This window comes from Oreochromis aureus, linkage group 3 (genome assembly GCF_013358895.1).
Source record: "Oreochromis aureus strain Israel breed Guangdong linkage group 3, ZZ_aureus, whole genome shotgun sequence".
Classification (NCBI taxonomy): Eukaryota; Metazoa; Chordata; class Actinopteri; order Cichliformes; family Cichlidae; genus Oreochromis; species Oreochromis aureus.
Window position 1 is genome coordinate 54466234 of NC_052944.1, and position 20616 is coordinate 54486849.

A 20616-nucleotide genomic window follows, 5' to 3' on the forward strand; every position below is an offset into this window, starting at 1 on the left:
ATATGGCTTCACGAAGGGCTTCTATTGTCTGGAACTGTTGTCTGTTTTTGTAAACTTCCCTTGCCATCCATCCCCAAAGGTTCTCAATAAGATTTAAATCAGGGGAACACACAGCATGGTCCAAAAGAGTGATGTTATTCTCCTGGAAGTAATCCCTTGTCCTGTGGGCATTGTGTACTGTAGCATTGTCCTGTTGAAAAACCCAATCATTACTACACAGACGAGAGCTCTCGGTTATGAGGGATGCTCTCTTCAACCTCTGCACATAACCAGCAGCCGGGATCTGCTTGTCATGCCAGTAACATTGGAAACCATCAAGACCATCAAGGTTCACCTTTCAATGTCCCATGTTTGGTGCTCTCGCAAAGTTCAAACTGTCAGTTCTGTGACTTTTTGCCATTTTTCAAGTGGTCTTAAACTTTTGATCAGGACTGTATGATCACTACAGAAGTGTTAAGTAATAGTAAAGCAGTTTTTCCAGGTGTTTTATTTATGACTGATAATCTGTGGATTATCACAGATCATTATATAGTGAAGGGAAAAACCTCTTTTCTGCTGCAGTCTAGTGGTTACTCTTAATATGGCAACGTGAGATGACCAGAACAACAAATGTCACATCATCTGCAGACTTATTGTCACGAGCTGCAGGGGGAGACCGTGTAGGGGTGTGTGTTGAGGAACCAGGAGCGGACAGAGGCGAGGGCACGGGACTGAGCTTTAACTAAAGGCAAGCCTTTATTTGGGCTGATAACGGGTGTGAAGGCAAAACATAACAGGAAAAAAGGCTATGGCTAAACTAAAACCTAAACTAGAAAAACACTGGAAATGACTAAATGGAGTAACTATGACTACTGTGAAAAGGAATCTGTGCAGGTACATGAAAAACTATGAACCACATGGCATGAGTAAACCAACATGAACATGATCAGCATGGAACCTGTTAGGTTTTTTTGGAGTTGGAAGCTTTCAGCTCCAAGATTTTGATTCTTCCCTTGCAAGTTGAATGGATAGAGCTCTGATTGTCTTGCTTTGTTCACAAGGATAAGTCTCTGAGTCAGCGAGGCCTGCAAGCGCAGACCTAACAGAACCTCTTTGTGCGGGTGCATGTAAGAACTAAGAATTAAACAACTTGAATGGCAACATGAACTACACATAATCCCGAAGAACACTTAACTTGACCAGGAGGATGGAACACAGACAACGCGACAATGATCAAGGGAGACAGAGGACTTAAATACACACATGAGGTGATCAGGAGAAGTAGAGACACATGAGAACACAGCTGACACACATGAACCTAATGACGGGACAGGGGAGATGAAACTAAATACAATGAACAAAGAACACCAGACTCTTTTAAAACATAATAAATAAAGGATAACATAATACAGTGAAACTCAAAACACTGAGTCGCATGACCCAGGAGTGTGACACTTATTCCAAATTTAGAAGTTATCTATGCCTTGATTTCCCTGTTTAGATTGTCCTCTACAATAAAGATAAGAGAGATCCTTCTGCCCTCTCCACTGTGTCACTTCTTACATGGTCGAAATCTTAGGTGGTTTTGTTTACTGACACAGTCAGCTGACTTACTCTGCTTATATGGAAAAAATACTGATAAATTGATCAGGTAAAAATGAAAAGTATGTGTAGGTTTTAGATTCTTACTGACATGAATGCAAGCTTTTAAAGTAGAAAAAGTGAAGAAAGATAATAGAAAATATAGATTGTAGTCTGCAGATTTTGCAGACTCATGGCAATCTATCACATCATCCTGCAGTACACCTACAGTAACAAACAGAAAACTCACTCTCAGCAACAAAGAACTAAACAATCAAATGTATGGTTACGGTACATCAAAGTGATGTTTTTAATGCTTATTGCCATAAGTACCCCAAATCTTAAGAGTATGTTCTTCCTGACACTTTTCAACTATCTGTACGTGAACATTCATGTAAACATGAACTATGCTTAAATGACAGAATGTGATTAAATTATCTACAGCCATGTTTATTGACTTGTGGCCAAAAATGAATGTCAAGTTCCAGAAGAAGTTTAAAAGGGTTAACTGAGATATTTCACTCATTATGTGAAATATCTCATCATCTATTGAACAGATTACCACAAAAATTATTAAAAGATTGTAACTATTGATGGCTTTCATATCCTTTATTAGCGTTTCTCTTCTGCCACCAAGAAAACTGTGTTCATTTTTATTATTTGTTTATTCATGTGTTGAAATATCTTTTTAAACATGAATTTGGTACATAGTTTATACTCTGTATAGTTTACAGACTGTAAACTATGAACAAGATTTAAGTTGATCTTGTTTTTTCTGTAATGATACTAGTGTGCTATCAGTTAAGGAATTATAAGCTAGTGATGAACATCAAAGTAACAATGCGAGCGCGGGAAACATGAACCAGCCTGCTAATTGTGTCAGATGCAGCAACAGTCTGAAGTGGTTACTTGTTCCACCTACTGATTGTGAACTTCACTATCACTGAGGCTCGACTTGTCACAAGAGCAAATCGGTCTCACTGGAAACTACTTTCATTAAACTTTGTTGCATTGTAAGAAGTTTTAAAAATATTTGATATCAAAACAGTTTGAGCAGCAGGAAGACACCCGTGCTCACTGCCGTAACACCTCAGTCTTCAGTTTGCAGCAAAACAACATGGATGTCAGAGCTCTCGGCATCAGACTGTGTGAGTAATTTCTCAATTTCCACATTTGAAAAAAAATTTATATGTGTAAACAAATAAGATAAATACACAAAAATAATAGATACAAATAATAAATAATAATAGATAAAATAGGTAAATATAATATACAATAAATAAAAGCATTAATAATTCCCATTAAAAAATGGTTAAAGTTATAAATTCTGTCTAAATTGTGATGATTTAGTTTGTTTTACTTTAAAACAAAGTAGCCCATAGCCTAGTGGGCAAGTTATGATATGTAACAAAATGTTTTATTAGTACCTGTAAAAGTCGGCATATCTTTTCAGTGATGACCTTTATGATTCTGCTGGTTGTTCAGGGTGAGAGAGTTGGTGAGTACTGGCTATGTTATTGCTTATATAAACTTCATTTTCCATTTTGGAGGAGCAAACAATTCAATTTAGTTTTTCTGTATTTTATTTGGCGTTTTATTTAAAAAATACTTTTTTGTGGTAATGACTGATATAAGTAAGTTAATCGCTTGCGCAAAATATCCCAGATTTTTTAAATCCTTGTGTTACCTTCAGGTATTTTATCTTCCCTTTCTCTTTTAATTAAGATTGTCAGATTTTCCTAAGATTCCAAATTAGACCTAATGAACAGTGAATAGCAAACAGTGTTCATCATCACTGATGTTACTGTGGTCGTCTGTCCTCTCATTATGGCTGTATCTCTCCATTAGATGATGACATGTTATCTTCTAGAGCCATTTACACCACCTTACGCCCGGGTGAGGCTAAACTCAAAGGTAAGATTAATTTTGATTGATGATTCTTTATGTCTTGCATTTAGATAATATGTAATATGTGATGCGTGGTTAATATTAAATACTGGCAATATTAATAAAATGTATTGTTCATGGCAAAAAAAATCATGTTTGTTAATTAGCTGCCCTGCGAAGTTAATTTTGGTGTGTAATACGAACTACAAACTCCAAATTTATTCTATCCTTTAAAGAAAATAATTTTTTTTTCTGTATTTCTTGTATATCTGACAGGTCTCAAAAAGAGCTGAATGAAGACAAAAATCACATCTGAGAGAAATTGACATCGATGATGTAATCCACATTTATAACATATTGTTATTGCAAATGAACATGTACATCATCTGCTGGGTAAATAACTGAACTACAAAGAGCTATAAGTACCAATAAAGTTCACATCCTAACAAATGCTTCTGTCTGTTATTTAGAAGTTGAATTTAAACCACTTGTTGCTTCTGCTCTTTTTGCTTGTGCACGGATGCTGTTCAAAAGAAAAAAAGCTACTGCAGCTCATTTCTTCTAAACAGCAGTTTCTCACTGTGGTCAACCGCTGATGCGAATGTGTCGCATTGCTTTGTTTTCCAAAACAGATGAACTAAATTTGTGGTCAGCAGTGAAATACACCTGCAAAGTTTGCTACTGAGAATATCTGTATGTGTGGTCTAGTGCTCAGACTGAATAACTGGTGGCTTGTTTCATGCTGCAGCAGAAACTGTTCAGCAGAGTCAAAGAAAACAGGCTAATTTTTTAGGTCAGGCTCTGTGTCTCTTGAGGAGTGAGAAGAAGATATGATTAAGATGCTGAGAGGTGGTGTTCAGCTCTTTTCTGCTTGAATATTTATAGTAAGCTTATAATTCATAGGCTAATTATCAGTATAAGGATAAAAACCTTCAGCATATTTCATGATGAATATGGATTATAATATGTTATCAATATGGATTTTAACAAGGTACTAATTTATCAAGCATATTTAATACGTTTACGTGATAGCAGAAAATGTAACTATGTAAAGGATCAGCATTACTCTTTTTCTTATTAAATGAACTCTTGAAATTTAGACATTATTAAAATTTGTGTGTTTCATGATAAAAAACATTCCTTCTGCTTCCACCATCTATGTGCCATTATGCTACAAATAAAGATACTGTATATGCTGAAGCCTGAGGCTGTACCTGAACCAGATGAGTTAAAGACTGAATTTTCTCTGCCATCAGTGACTGCTGGCACTACACTGGACTGACAAATAAAACCTCCAGGAGTTGTTTTCAGACTGAGCTTGTTTTAAAGAAATGTAAACAGTTATGGCTGTACTGATGCACCAGCATTGGTGAATTGGTTGTATTACTTAACACAAGTGTTAAGTAATACAATACTAATGCAGTTTCTTTAGCGCCTCTGTTGATGACTGATCTAGTGGTTACTGTTGGTATTACAACGTGCTGCAGACTTACTAAACTCTAAAACTCCCGTGCCTGTGGGCATGTGGCAAAATTTCAGTCATATGTGGTTTCATTGTCCTGTTTAAATTGTCCTCTTGAGTAAAGATAAGAGAGATTGTTCTGCCCAATCAATCTGATCACATCTAACTGTAAATCTTAAGTGGTGTGTTTTGTTTGCTGACAGAGTCCTATGATTGATTTTGCTTCTTTGGGGGAAGAGAAAAACAAAACAAAACAAAACAAAAAACAAATATCCAAACCTTTTTTTTTACATCCGGCCAGTCTTACTATGGCATTAGTTTCTCAGAGCCTGACTGTCATAATTATGTTACCATCATCCTTCTTGCATCATGTGTCTGTTTGCTTACCAGTTCACTGATTCATTTTTTGTTGTTGTTTGTTGTATTTCTAGAAGCAGATGCATCATGATCTGTGACTCCATGCTGTGTTTGTGGATAAATATGTGACCTGTGACTTTGTTTTCATATTCAATAATTGAAATAATAAAGTCAAACAGATATTATTATATAAACATAATAAAGATTAAAAAACAAGAATTTCCATATAGAATTGTTTAATTTTAATTTCGATAATTGGCTGATATATTAGCTAAATGCACTCAGTGTCAAATTGTTTTTATTTCTGTCAGTCTTGTATTGCTAGTTGATGTACTGCAGGGGGCAGCCCAAACACAGGCAATATTATTGCACGTTTAAAAGCAATATGTTCAATATATTCTGATCAGAAAAACACATTTACATCCACCTCTGTCTTTTATACATGATAAATAATCTCTGCAGAAACATTCAGAGACACCACGCCTCAGAGCACAGCTGTCATATTCACCTCATCTTACAGACTGTTTTCATAGTTGTGACTGTGGCTCTGCTGCTGTTCCTCACTGACAGCTGGTCTAGCTCAGACTTTCTAACTTGTGTTCATCTATGTGTTAATGTAACTGTCATGAAACAGAAAACTGTTCATGCAATGATGAGAAATACATCAATGAAACCAGTTATCACACTCATCATACTTCATGTAGTTGATGAACAATTCACTGATTCATTCATTTTGCTGGTAATAGTGACCGTCTGAAGAAATGAACTGGTTGATCTGTTGTTTCTACAAATACCTTTTTTCACTCCTTATTTTCACTTTGAAGATAACTCCTAAGCATCTGCTCTGCTCTCACTGCCGATCCCACTGTGGTCTGTGAAAGTCAAAGGAAGATCAACCTGATGTAATGTGACTCCCACCCTAAAACCATCTGTCAGTCCCAACACACACCTCTACTGGCAGATTTCTTTTCTGATGTATTAATCACATATTTTAACCATATCACTTTAGTAATAGTAGTACCACTTTGTAAATTAGGTTGGCCTCCCAAATGGGCCTTATTGTATTTCACACACATACACACATACACACAGTGGGGCTCTAATCAATGGAAATTTTATACGTATTTTGTTATTTTACTGTGTGTAGTTTGATAATTTTTTTCTTTTATTCAAAAATAAAACTGATATAAATTTCTTCTTTTCTTAATCTCAGCTGCAGCTTCGCTTTGTTGTTCCAAACAGATGACAGTTCTTTAAGTATGAGCCGGGAACTTTTTACTGTGACGGGGGTCTCTCATTATATTGTTGTACATACGTTAAAAGAGAACATAAAATCATGCAGCTACACTAATGACAAAACAGCAACAGGATCGCCCTGTTCTATAAAAAAATATCTTTACAGATGACAGTGGAACTACTCTTGTAAGACAGGATAAGGGAAGAAACATCACTGTTACTGGTATGTTTTAATTTAGTATGGTATATGTTGTCATGATCAAACACACATTTTAAATAAATAAATGTATACACATTGATTTTCAACTGGTTTTCTGATCCTGGAGACTGCTGCTGTTCCTGTGATAAAGGGAGAAGATGTAACTCTGAGCTGCAGAAACGAGACATCAGCACTAGCTCCAGTACTTCAGGACCTGGAGAATCACTAAAGAACTGTCAGCCAGAGAGCTTTTTTTAAGGTATGTGTACCTATGTGCAGGGGCGTAATGTACAGGGGGGTTAGGGGGGTTATAACCCCCCACCAATAATCAGACCCAACAATATAACCCCCCCAATAAAATTATGAATTATCTTGCATAGATAGGCTGTTTATTTTCTTTACTCATTTCAGGTATTACCAGTAAAATAGTTGCATGTTTAATCATCTGGGAATTTACCCAGATGTATTTATTTATTGAGACAGAGATCTTGACCCAACCACGGGCTGGTTTATGTCTGACAATATTTTCACGGACCGGCCTTTAAGGTGTCTTAAAGAAATACAACAAAATAAAACCAGTACCGGTATCAAAGAAGGAAGATTTAGTCATAACACATGGGAAAAGACCCAGGGAAACCGAGTTAACGATAAAAGAGATGAAAAAAAAATAACAATAAAAACCCTGAAAACCATCAATCATCAATCACCTGAGCCTCAACTCTCGCGGCCTAGTACCAAACGACTTACGGACCGGTACCGGACCATGGCTTGGGGGTTGGGGACCGGTGCCATAAACCACTTGTTAAGGGAAAAATCCCAAACAGAAATCTGCCAATTGTAAACAGAAACACAGTGAGACAAAATACTTAAACACATGTACATGGGTGAAGTCTCAAGTGAGAACTAGAAAAAGTTTGCATTTCCTGCGAAAATGCTGTGTGGATGCCGGAAAACTGAAGCTGTCTGCTGAAAATGACTGAAAAAGATGAAAAGGTGCAAAAAATTGTATGGCATTAAAGAAACTGAAAAATTATGCTGAAAACAAGTGAAGAAGCAGAATATTTTGCTGAAAAGAGGTGAAAAGGCAAAATTCTGCTTCAAAGGGGTACAGAAGTTCAAATTTGTACTGAAAAGAGGTGAAAAGGTTCCTTCTGAAATGAGCAGAACATACTGAGATTTATACTGATAAGAGGTGAAAGGCTGAAAATTCTGCTTAAAATAGGTGAATCAGCAGAATTTCTACTGAAAAAAGGTAAAGAAGTAGAACGTTGCACTGAAAACAGGTAAATCAACAGAATTTCTGCTAAAAACTAGATTTCTGTTGATATACTATAACAAAACAGAATGTCTACGACTTAGTAGTAATACTATAACATAATACATATACTATGATTTTGCAGACAGTCTATGTTTTTGAACAACTAGCACAATATAGCAGAAATACTATGATTTGGCACAAGTACTATGATTTAGTACAAATACTCTTATTGGCAGAAATACTATGCCTTAGTAGTAATACTATAACATAGAAGATAAAATGTGATTTTGCAGACATACTATGTTTTTGCACGAATAGTACGATTTCGCTCAAATACTATGAAACTGCAGTAATACTATGATTTTGAAGGAATACTATGATTTGGTAGAAATACTATGCCTTAGTAGTAATACTATAACATAACAGATATACTGTGATTTTGCAGACATAGTATGTTTTTGCACAAATACTACGATTTTGCTCAAATACTATGAAGCTGCAGTAATACTATGATGTTGAAGGAATACTATGATTTGGTAGAAATACTATGCCTTAGTAGTAATACTATAACAAAACAGATATGCTGTGATTCTGCAGACACAGTATGTTTTTGCACAAATACTACGAATTTGCTCAAATACTATGAAATTGCAGTAATACTATGATTTTGAAGGAATACTATCATGTGGTAGAAATACTATGCCTTAGTAGTAATACTATAACAAAACAGATATGCTGATTTTGCAGACACAGTATGTTTTTGCACAAATACCACGATTTTGCTCAAATACTATGAAACTGCAGTAATACTATGATGTTGAAGGAATACTATAACATAACAGAAATTTTAATTGGGCACAAATACTATACCTTGGCACAAATACCATGATTTGGCAAAAATACTATGATTTAGCAGAAATACTTTGATTGAGCAGGAGTACTAAGATGTAGTAGAAGTACTTTGATTTAACAGAAATACTATTATGGAGGAGTAATACTTTCTGCAATCAGAGGTACTGCTTCTGTCTGCTTCATCAGGCTGTGTACTTGTATGTATTTCTGCCATGGAGCGTTAACAAGAATCTGAGGTCCATATTAGAAAAGCTGCGAAAATCATAAAACTTTGCAGAATTGTAATAAATTAGCAATATAAATTAGAGGTTTGTGATAGTGTATAAATTTGTAGTGAAAAAAAAAATGTTGAACAAGGTGGGATTGAACCCACGACCTTCAAGCTGCAGACCCGCGTCATTACCAATTACGCCACCTTTCCAGGTGGCGGGCGGCTGGAAAAAAAGATTGATGAGCAGTCAGAAATAGATCGCGGTGAGAGGCGAAAAACGCCGTTTTTTGGAGTTACAAAACGTCATGTAACTCAAAAACTAGGTGGGATAGAAGCACAATTCTTGTACTGGGTGAATCAGCCGACTTTGGTGAACTTTGACTGTGATTTTCATTGCTCTTTGTACCTCCGTTGCGGAGATATGACGAGTGAAGAAACGGCTTCATTTTCAGAGTTTGAAAACTGAGAGGAGGACTGGTTTCCAACCCTCAAACAAACGTAATTTATGGCTCAACAGTAAGATGACAGTAAAAACTGCTCACACCGTGAGTGTCAGCAGTGCCTGAAGATAAATTGGCAGCATGCAGATGAATCTCACAAAGAAGCTCAGAGAGAGGTTGCGCTTGTATTTACACCCCAAGCTGGTAGGGGGTGCTCTTTATTAAACACTTGCTTGTGCTACACTGTGCTTCAAGGGTCAATAACAGCATAACAGAACTCACTTATGGTACTGCATTCTTCCTATAAAACAATAACTGTCAGTGACTTTGTACCGTAGTATAAACACAACATTCAAGACAACAGTTAAAAGTAACGTAACCAGAAACAATGAAACAAGAACATCTAAACAGCAGCACATGTCCCAAGGCATGATGGGAGAGAAAAAGCTGCTCCCCCAACATGCCACATTATTTATGATTTATGATTTGGCAGAAACACTGGGACTTGGTATAAATACTAGATTTACATGAAATACTTTGACTTAGCAGAAATTCTATAATCTAGCAAAAAGCACTTCAGCATAGCAGAAATTCTATGATTGAGCAGAATTACTAGGATTTAGCACAAACACTATGATTTGGCTCAAAACCTTTATTTTGCAGTTATATTGTGATTTGGCAGAAATACTGTGCTTTGGAACAAATACCAAGATTTGGCAGAAATACTATGAGCAGTAATAATATAACATAGCAGAAATACTGTTATTTTGTGGAAATAGTATGCTTTGGCACAAATACCATGATTTGGCAAAATACTATAATTTAGCAGAAATGCTATGATTGAGCAGAAGTACTAAGATGTAGTAGAAGTACTTTGATTTAACAGAAATACTATTATGGAGTAGTAATACTTTAACATGGGAGAAATATTGATACAGACACACAAACATACACATACACAGAGCATAAAGGGAGCAGTGGCTGTTAAGAGTCTGTGCTTGGTATATCTAGGTCAGTTAAATTGGCTGCACCTGCTGTAATCAGCACTTACACACACAGACACAGAGAGAGGTATAAGTTTTCTGCAGTGCATTTCTCACATTCAGGATTCCCTTTGAACAAATGGCCATAATTTCCTAACCGTAGGGGCTAGAACGGTCATTCTGACATCGTTTTGTTCAGAAGAGATGGGGGAATCTGCAGGTCTTCATAATTCAGAGATAAAATATAAATTATTAAACATATATGACTTGTAATACACTGTTACTGAGTAGAGGCGAAGCAAAACAGCCTTGACTTGCCCTCAAACAACGTTTTCTAACTCTAAATCTATATGGAGCATCAAAATCATTCTTTCACCGTAAGAAACAGCAGGCTTTGGTGAACAGTCATGGAAATTTTCAGGTCTCTGTGGAAATCCATCAAAAAGATATGACGAGAGAAAAAAGTGCCTCATTTCCAGAGTTTGAAATCTGAAGAAATCTGAGCGAGCGACAAATTTCCTATCCTCAAACAAACCCAATTCATGGCCAAACGGTAATAGGTGAGGAAAAAAATTCTTGAATTGTGAGCATCAGGGATGTCTGAAGATATATTGGCACAAGCCTCATGTCTCAACTTTGTTTTGTTAAGGAGATATGACGATTTGAAAATGCCTCTCATTAGACAATTCCAGTGCTGATTTTGAACAAACTCTCCATTGACTTTCTATGGACAGTTTTCAGACTTTGTGTTACTCTGAGGAGATTTGCAAAAAATGTATAAGTCCCACAACAATGATAGTGACATTTTCTGAAAGCCAGCAAAAATACCTACGTTTTGATGTATAATTTGTGGGGGTTGAGTGGAAATTGAGCGAGTAGCAAGAAGTTGTTCAGACATGAAGAGAAAATTCAGAATGGATGAGTGTACTCTCTGAGTTAATTGCATAGCAACCATAACAACGCATGTATTTTCTGAAAAATCACAATTTTGCAACTGAAAACTTAAAGAGGTATAAAATTAAAACGGTAGAAGATCTGAAAAGCTGAATCACTCAGGAATAGCCCAATAATCTGAGAACATTTTAAAGTTTGAATGGAGTTTCTAGGTGAAAGAATGAGGGGTAGTTAAGTTTGAAAAACAAGCAAGTTTTAGCAGAATTGTGGAAGTTTTCCATTCATTTCAATGGGACAAATTAAAGGAAAAAAGTGTAATATTTTAAAAAGTATAAGAGTAATAAACACCAAAAGATATAGCGATCATTAGCAGAAAGAGCAGAACAGTATAGAGTTTGAACTGAGAAAATCGGCTGAAAACTGAAGGAGTAGTTAAGAGCCAAAAAACGTACGGAAGCAACTAGAATAAAGTAGAATAAAGAACTAGAAAAATTTGCATTTCCTGCGAAAATGCAGTGTGGATGCTTTAAAGCTGAAGCTGTCTGCTGAAACTAGCTGAAAAAGCTGAAAAGTTGCAGAAATTGTAAAAACTTTGCAGAAGCAAAGGAACTTTGCTAAAATGTAATAACTTAGCAGAACTGTAATATCTTAGAGGAAACATAATACTTGGCAGAAATACAATAGCATAGCAGAACGTAGCAGAAATATTGTAACTTACCAGAAACACGATAACTTCTCGAAAAATACAAGAATTTAGGAGAAATAGTATAAGATAACAGAAAGAATATATTTAGCCAAACATTCTTAAACATTACAGAAATACTATGATTTAGAGAAACAGTACAACATAGCAGAAATGCTGTAATTTGACAGAAATACTATATTTGGCAGAAATACTATATTTAGCACAAATCTTATAAAATAGCAGAAATAGTATGATTTAGCAGAAATGCTGTATTTAGCACAAATACTGAAAAGCAGCAGAAATGCTATGACTTAGCACAATAGTAATAACTTAAATAGAGAAATTGGAAAAGCAAAATGGACAGCTGAAAAAATCCTGAACATGCTAAGGGTCCCTCAAATGTAATTGTTAAATGAAAAAAAAAAATCAGCAAAAAGAAGTATAACAGTCACACAATCACAAATATGGACACATATTGAAACACACAAGCACAGAGAGACACACACAGGATCAAATTCAGTCAACCAGTCTAAATATATATCACACACACACACACACACACACACACACACACACACACACACACATAGGGAGAGACAAGCAAGTTTCTAGGTCAGTCAAGCAGCCTGGGACCTGCTAAATTTGAATCCACCAATCAGAGAGGCTGTGTACTTTTTCCCGCCAAAACAGGTGCACCTGTTTTACACACACACGCACACAGAGACAGGATTTGTGCTGACTACTCATTCTCACACCGTTTTGTTCAGAAGAGATGGGAGAATCTTAAAGTGTTGACAATTTATCATTAAAATATGAATTATTGAAGATATTTGACTTCTAATGCACCATAACTGAGTAGAGGCAAAGCAAAAACTGCTTTGACTTGCGCTCAAACAACGCTTTGTAACTCTAAATCTATATGGAGTATCGATATCATTGTTTCACCGTAAGACACAGCAGGCTTTGGTGAACAGTCATGGAAATTTTCAGGTCTCAGGTCTAACATTCTATTGTTCAGAAGACATGGGGGAATCATCAAGTGTTGTCTTTTTAAAAGAAAATATGAATAATTATAGATATATGACATAGATGATTGGTTGTCTTAGAAGCCATGAAAGCCCCAATATGCAAATTTGAATGTCTCAGCCCTCAGATATGATTGGCTGGCTGGGAAGGCATGAAGGCCTCAATATGCAAATCTGAATGTGTAAGCCCTCAGATGTGATTGGCTGGCTGGGAAGGCATGAAGGCCTCATTATGCAAATCTGAATGTTTCAGCCCTCAGATATGATTGGCTGGTTGGGACTTGATATGTCAATTTGAAAATTACAGTCCTCACAGAGGATTGGCTCCCTGAGGAGCTGGCAGGAATACATAGAAATACTATGATTACCCAGAAATACTGAGAAAGAAATTCTTGAATTGTGAGCGTCAGGAGTGTCTGAAGATATACTGGGACAAGCCTTATGTCTTAACTTTGCTTCGTTAAGGAGATATGACGATTCGAATATGCCTCTCATTACAGAAATCAAGCGGTGATTTTGAACAAGCTCTCCATTGACTTTCTATGGAGAGTTTTGAGACTTTGTGTTGGTCTGAGGAGATTTGCCAAAATTCTATAAATCTCACAACCATGATAGTGACATTTTCGGGAAGCCAGCAAAAATACCTACGTTTTGATGTATAATTTGTGGAAGTTGAGTGAAAATTGAGCAAGTAGCAAGAAGTTGTTCGGACATGAAGAGAAGACTGCAAAACCTTCAGTGGCACACTGGAAGCCAAGTGCATAGCAACCATAACAACGCATGTATTTTGTGAAAATCACAATTTTGCAACTCAAAACTTTAAGAGGCATAAAAGTAAAACGGTAAAAGATTTGAAAAAGCTGATTTATTCCTGAATAGCCCAATAATTTGAGAACATTTTAAAGTTTGAATGGTTGTTCTACGTGAAAGTAGAAAAAAGTAGTTAAGTTTCAAAAACAAGCAAGTTTTAGCAGAATTGCGGAAGTTTCCCATTCATTTCAATGGGACAAAAATAAGCACAAAAAGCTTAATATTTTAAAAAGTATAATAGTATAAAATACCAAAAGATATAGCGCACATTAGCAGAAATAGCAGAATAGTTTAAAATTTGAACGGTGAAAATCGGCTGAAAATTGTGGCACTAGTTAAGTGCCAAAAAGTGTACGGAACGCAACTAGAACTAGAAAAATTTGCATTTCCTGCGAAAATGCAGTGTGGATGCTTTAAAGCTGAAGCTTTCTGCTGAAACTAGCTGAAAAAGCTGAAAAGTTGCAGAAATTGTAAAAACTTTGCAGAAGCAAAGGAACTTTGCTAAAATGTAGTAACTTAGCAGAACTGCAATATCTTAGAGGAAACATAATACTTGGCAGAAATACAATAGCATAGCAGAACTTAGCAGAAATATTGTAACTTACCAGAAACACGATAACTTGTCAAAAATACAAGAATTTAGGAGAAATAGTATAAGATAACAGAAAGAATATATTTAGCCAAACATTCTTAAACATTACAGAAATACTATGATTTAGAGAAACAGTACAACATAGCAGAAATGCTGTAATTTGACAGAAATACTATATTTGGCAGAAATACTATATTTAGCACAAATCTTATAAAATAGCAGAAATGCTGTATTTAGCACAAATACTGAAAAGCAGCAGAAATGCTATGACTTAGCACAATAGTAATAACTTAAATAGAAAAATTGGAAAAGCAAAATGGTCAGCTGAAAAAATCCTGAACATGCTAAGGGTCCCTCAAATGTAATTGTTAAATGAAAAGAAAATCAGCAAAAAAAGTATAACAGTCACACAATCACAAATATGGACACATATTGAAACACACATGCACAGAGAGACACACACAGGACCAAATTCAGTCAACCAGTCTAAATATATTGAATTTAAATCATACAATAAGATGCTCCCATAAAACTCTCTCTCGCCCTCCCTTTCTCTCTCTCTGTCTCACACACACACACACACACACACACACACACACACACACACACACACACACACACACACACAGCAGCAGCAGCAGCAGAAAGTGAACAGGGGCTGTTAACAGCATGTTTCTAGGTCAGTCAAACAGCTGTGACCTTCTCAATTTGAATCCACCAATCAGAGAGGCTGTGTGCTTTTTCCCGCCAAAACTGGTGCACCAAGTGCAGGCTTTTACACATGCAGCACAGAGAGAGACAGGATTTTGCAGTCTATTTCTCATAGTGAGAATTCCCCTCAAACAAACAGCCATAAATTTCTAATCAGTGGGGGCTAAAACAGTCATTCTTAGACCGTTTTATTCAGAAGACATAGGGGAATCTTGAAATGCTGACCATTTAAAATAAAAATATGAAATATTAGAGATATATGACATAGATGATTGGTGGGCTTAGAAGCCACGAAGGTCCCAATATGCAAATTTAAATGTGCCAGGACTCAGATATGATTGGCTGGCTGGGAAGCCATGAAGGTCCCAATATGCAAATTTGAATGTGCCAGGACTCAGATATGATTGGCTGGCTGGGAAGCCATGAATGCCCCAATATGCAAATTTAAATGTGCCAGGACTCAGATATGATTGGCTGGCTGAGAAGCCATGAAGATCCCAATATGCAAATTTGAGTGTGCCAGGACTCAGATATGATTGGCTGGCTGGGAAGCCGTCCAGGTCCTGATATGTAAATTTGAATATTAGGACTGACTCCTGGGGACCTGGCAGAAATATATAGAAATACAATGATTACCCAGAAATACTGCATTTAGTAGAAATACTATGTTTTAGCACAAATACTATAAAATGGCAGAAATACTATAATTAAGCAGAAATATTATATTAAGTACAAATCCTATAAAATAGCAGAAATAGTATGATTTAGCAGAAATGCTGTATTTAGCACAAATACTGAAAAGCAGCACAAATGCTATGACTTAACACAATAGTAATAACTTAAATAGAAAAATTGGAAAAGCAAAATGGACAGCTGCAAAAGTCCCACAAGCACAGAGAGACACACACAGGATCAAATTCAGTCAACCAGTCTAAATATATTGAATTTAAATCATACAATAAGATGCTCCAATAAAACTCTCTCTCGCCTCTCTCTCTCTCTCTCTCTCTCACACACACACACACACACACACACACACACACACACACACACACACACACACACACACACACACACACACACACACACAGGGAGAGAAAATCAAGTTTCTAGCTCAGTCAAGCAGCCTGGGAGCTGCTAAATTTGAATCCACCAATCAGAGAGGCTGTGTACTTTTTCCCGCCAAAACAGGTGCAGCCGTTTTTACACACACAGAGCACAGAGACAGGATTTCTGCAGTGAATTTCTCATAGTGAGGATTCCTCTCAAACAAATGGCCATAATTTCCTAACCGTAGGGGCTAGAACAGTCATTCTTACACCGTTTTGTTCAGAAGAGATGGGGAATCTTAAAATGTTGACAATTTATCATTAAAATATGAATTATTGACGATATTTGACTTCTAATGCACCATAACTGAATAGAGGCAAGCAAAATCTGCCTTGACTAGTCCTCAAACAACGCTTTCTAACTCTAAATCTATTTGGAGTATCGATATCATTCTTTCACCGTAAGAGACAGCAGGCTTTGGTGAACAGTCATGGAAATTTTCAGGTCTCTGTGGAAATCTATCAAAAGATATGACGAGAGAAAAAGTGTCTCATTTCCAGAGTTTGAAATCTGAAGAAATCTGAGCGAGGGACGAATTTCCTACCCTCAAACAAACCCAATTCATGGCCAAATGGTAATAGATGAGAAAACAATTCTTGAATTGTGAGCATCAGGAGTGTCTGAAGATATACGGGGACAAGCCTCATGTTTTAACTTCGCTTCGTTAAGGAGATATGACGATTCGAATATGCCTCTCATTACAGAAATCAAGCGATGATTTTGAACAAACTCTCCATTGACTTTCTATGGAGAGTTTTCTGACTTTGTGTTGGTCTGAGGAGATTTGCCAAAATTCTATAAATCTCACAACAATGATAGTGACATTTTCTGAAAGCCAGCAAAAATACCTACGTTTTGATGTATAATTTGTGTGGGTTGAGTGAAAATTGAGCGAGTAGCAAGAAGTTGTTCGGACATGAAGAGAAAATTGCCAAAGGTACAGTGGCTCACTTAGAACCAACTGCATAGCAACCATAACAACGCATGTATTTTGTGAAAAATCACAAAGATGAAACTCAAAACTTAAAGAGGGATGAGTTGAAAACGGTAACAGATATGAAAAAGCTGAATCATTCATGAATAGCCCAATAATTTGTGAACATTTTAAAATTTGAATGGTTGTTCTAGGCGAAAGTATGACAAAGTAGTTAAGTTTCAAAAAGAGTAAGTTTTAGCAGAATTATGGAAGTTTCCCATTCATTTCAATGGGACAAATTAAAGGAAAAAAGCTTAATATTTTAAAAAGTATAAGAGCAGAAAATAGCAAAAGTCATTGCCGGAATTAGCAGAAATAGCAGAATAGTTTAAAATTTGAACGGTGAAAATCGGCTGAAAATTGTGGAAGTAGATCCACGGCGAAAAACGTACGGAAGCAACTTGAAGAATAACTAGAAAAATTTGCATTTCCTGAGAAAATGCAGTGTGGATGCCTTGACGTTGAAGCTGTCTGCTGAAAAGCTGAAAAAGATGAAAAGTTGCAAAAAGTTGTTGTGGAGAGACGGACAATTCTGCTGAAATGAGCAGAAGCTGCTGAGAATTGTGCTGATAACAGGTGAAAAGGCTGAAAGTTTTGCAGAAAAGAGGTGGATCAGCAGAATTTCTGCAGAAAAGAGGCAAAGAAGCAGAAACTTGCGCTGAAAAGAGATGAATCTGCAGAGTTTCTGCTGAAAAGAGTTTTTTTTCTGAAAACAGCCAAAAAAGCTGGAATTTGTGCTGAAAAGGGGTGAAAAAAATGAAAATTTTGCTGAAAAGGGGTGAAGAAGCTAAAGTATACCAAATCAAAGTATTTGTGCCAAAACATAGTGTTTCTGCCATATTGTGGTACTACTACATTACAACATGAATACGGATTAAAGATGAAAGAAACTGGCAACAAATTCCTCCACTACAAACCAGTCTGATACCACTTCTTTGCAGTGTTCACGTTTACTAAGGCACTACCCAAAAGGTGCCACAAGAGGGCACTCCAACACAAGAGATGACCTATGTACACTGATGCACTTAGTAACAGTCAGCCTCCTTGAATTGGCAGAAATAATGTGATTTAGTAGTAATACTATAACATAACAGATATACTGTGATGTTGCAGAAATAGTATGTTTTTGCACTACTCATTTGTAGTGAAAAAAATAGCAATATAAATTACAGGTCTGTGATAGTGTATAAATTTGTAGTGAAAAAAAATGTTGACCAAGGTGGGATTGAACCCACGACCTTTGAGCTGCAGAGCCGTGTCATTACTAATTGCGCCACCTGGCAAGAGGGCAGGCGGCTGAAAAACAAAGAGATCAGCAATCAGAAATAGATCGTGGTGAGAGGCGGCGCCGCGCCGCTTTTTGAGTTACAAAACGTCGTGTAACTCAAAAACTAGGAGGGCTATCAGCATCAGCAGTTGCTGAAAACAAGCGAAAAAGCAGAATTATCTGCTAAAAAGAGGTGTAGACGCGTTTGATGGAGATGGCTTTATGTGTAAGGGTACACTGAAGAGTATCAAGAAAGCAGAGTGCATGCAAGTGGGGATGATGTGTAGCAACTGTCACAGGTAGGACTTGAACCTCTGCCACCGGGTCTCACAGTAGCTTCTCAACCCTCTGAGCCAAATGAGGTCTGCTCACAAAGGGGCGGGTGCCTAAAACACAGAGACTTGAGCAGTCAGAATTAGATCGCGGTGAGAGGCGTAAACGCCGATTTTTCGAGTTACAAAACGTCGTGTAACTCAAAAACTAGGTGGGATAGAAGCACAATTCTTGTACTGGGTAAATCAGCAGACTTTGCTGAACTTTGACTGCGATTTTCATAGCTCTTTGTACCTCCGTCATGGAGATATGACGAGAGAAGAACCGGCTTCATTTTAAGAGTTTGAAAACAAATGTAATTTATGGCTCAACAGCAAGATGACAGTAAAACTGCTCCAACCGTGACTGGCAGCACTGTCTGAAGATGAATTGGAACAAGCTTCTCATCTTAACTTTGCTTTATTAAAATTATTATGGCACATACAAGTCTTGCAAATAAGCACACACAGGGAAAGCTTGAGCTTGTAATTCCACCCCAAGCTGGTAGGAGAAGCTTTTTATTAAACACTTGCTTGTTTTACAATGTGCTTCAAGGGTCAATAACAGCATAACAGAACTCACTTATGGTACTGCATTCTTCCTTCCTATAAAACAATAACTGTCAGTGACTTTGTACCATAGTATAAACACAACATTCAAGACAACAGTTAAAAGTAACGTAACCATAAACAATGAAACAAGAACATCTAAACAGCAGCACATGTCCTAAGGCATGATGGGAGAGGACTAGCTGTTCCCCAACACGCCACATTATTTATGATTTATGATTTGGCAGAAACACTGGGACTTGGTATGATTTACATGAAATACTTTGATTTAGCAGAAAAACTATAATCTAGCAGAAAGCACCTCAGCATAGCAGAAATTCTATGAGCAGAATTACTAGGATTTAGCACAAACGCTATGATTTGTCTCAAAACCTTTATTTTGCAGTTATATTGTGATTTGGCAGAAATACTGTGCTTTGGAGCAAATACCAAAATTTGGCAGAAATACTATGAGCAGTAATAATATAACGTAGCAGAAATACAAATATTTTGTGGAAATACTATGATACTATGAAAAGCTAAAAACGATGAAAAGTTGCAAAAAGTTGTATGGTGGTGAAAAAAAAAATGCCCCACTGAGCAGGATTCGAACCTGGCCTCCTGGTCTCAAGGTGGCTATTCATTTCCCTGAGCCAAAGTCATTCTTACAAAGAAGAGGTGGAGAGACGGACAATTCTGCTTAAATGAGCAGAAGCTGCTGAGAATTGTGCTGATAAGAGGTCAAAAGGCTGAAAGTTTTGGAGAAAAGAGGTGAATCAGCAGAATTTTTGCAGAAAAGAGGCAAAGAAGCAGAAACTTGCGCTGAAAGAGATGAATCAGCAGAGTTTCTGCTGAAAAGAGTTTTTTTTTTCTGAAAACAGCCAAAAAGCTGGAATTTGTGCTGAAAAGGGTGAAAAAAAAATGAAAATTTTATGGAAAAGGGGTGAAAGTTACTACATTACAACATGAATATGGATTAAAGATGAAAGAAACTGGCAACAAATTCCTCCACTACAAACCAGTCTGATACCACTTCTATGCAGTGTTCACGCTTACTAAGGCACTACCCAAAAGGCGCCACAAGAGGGCACTCCAACACAAGAGATGACCTATGTACACTGATGCACTTAGTAACAGTCAGAGGTGAAAAGGCTGAAAATTTTGCAGAAAAGAGGTGAATCAGCAGAATTTCTGCAGAAAAGAGGCAAAGAAGCAGAAACTTATGCTGAAAAGAGTTTTTG

General features: G+C 36.7%; 1 long non-coding RNA gene across 1 annotated transcript; it reads left to right on the forward strand.

The window, feature by feature from the left end:
* Window positions 1-2517: 2517 nt before the first annotated feature.
* LOC120437382 lies at window positions 2518-3897 on the forward strand. Its single transcript, XR_005611074.1, has 4 exons — window positions 2518-2708; window positions 3014-3058; window positions 3409-3474; window positions 3724-3897. It is a non-coding gene; the product is annotated as an uncharacterized LOC120437382 (long non-coding RNA).
* The last annotated feature ends 16719 nt before the right edge of the window (window positions 3898-20616 follow it).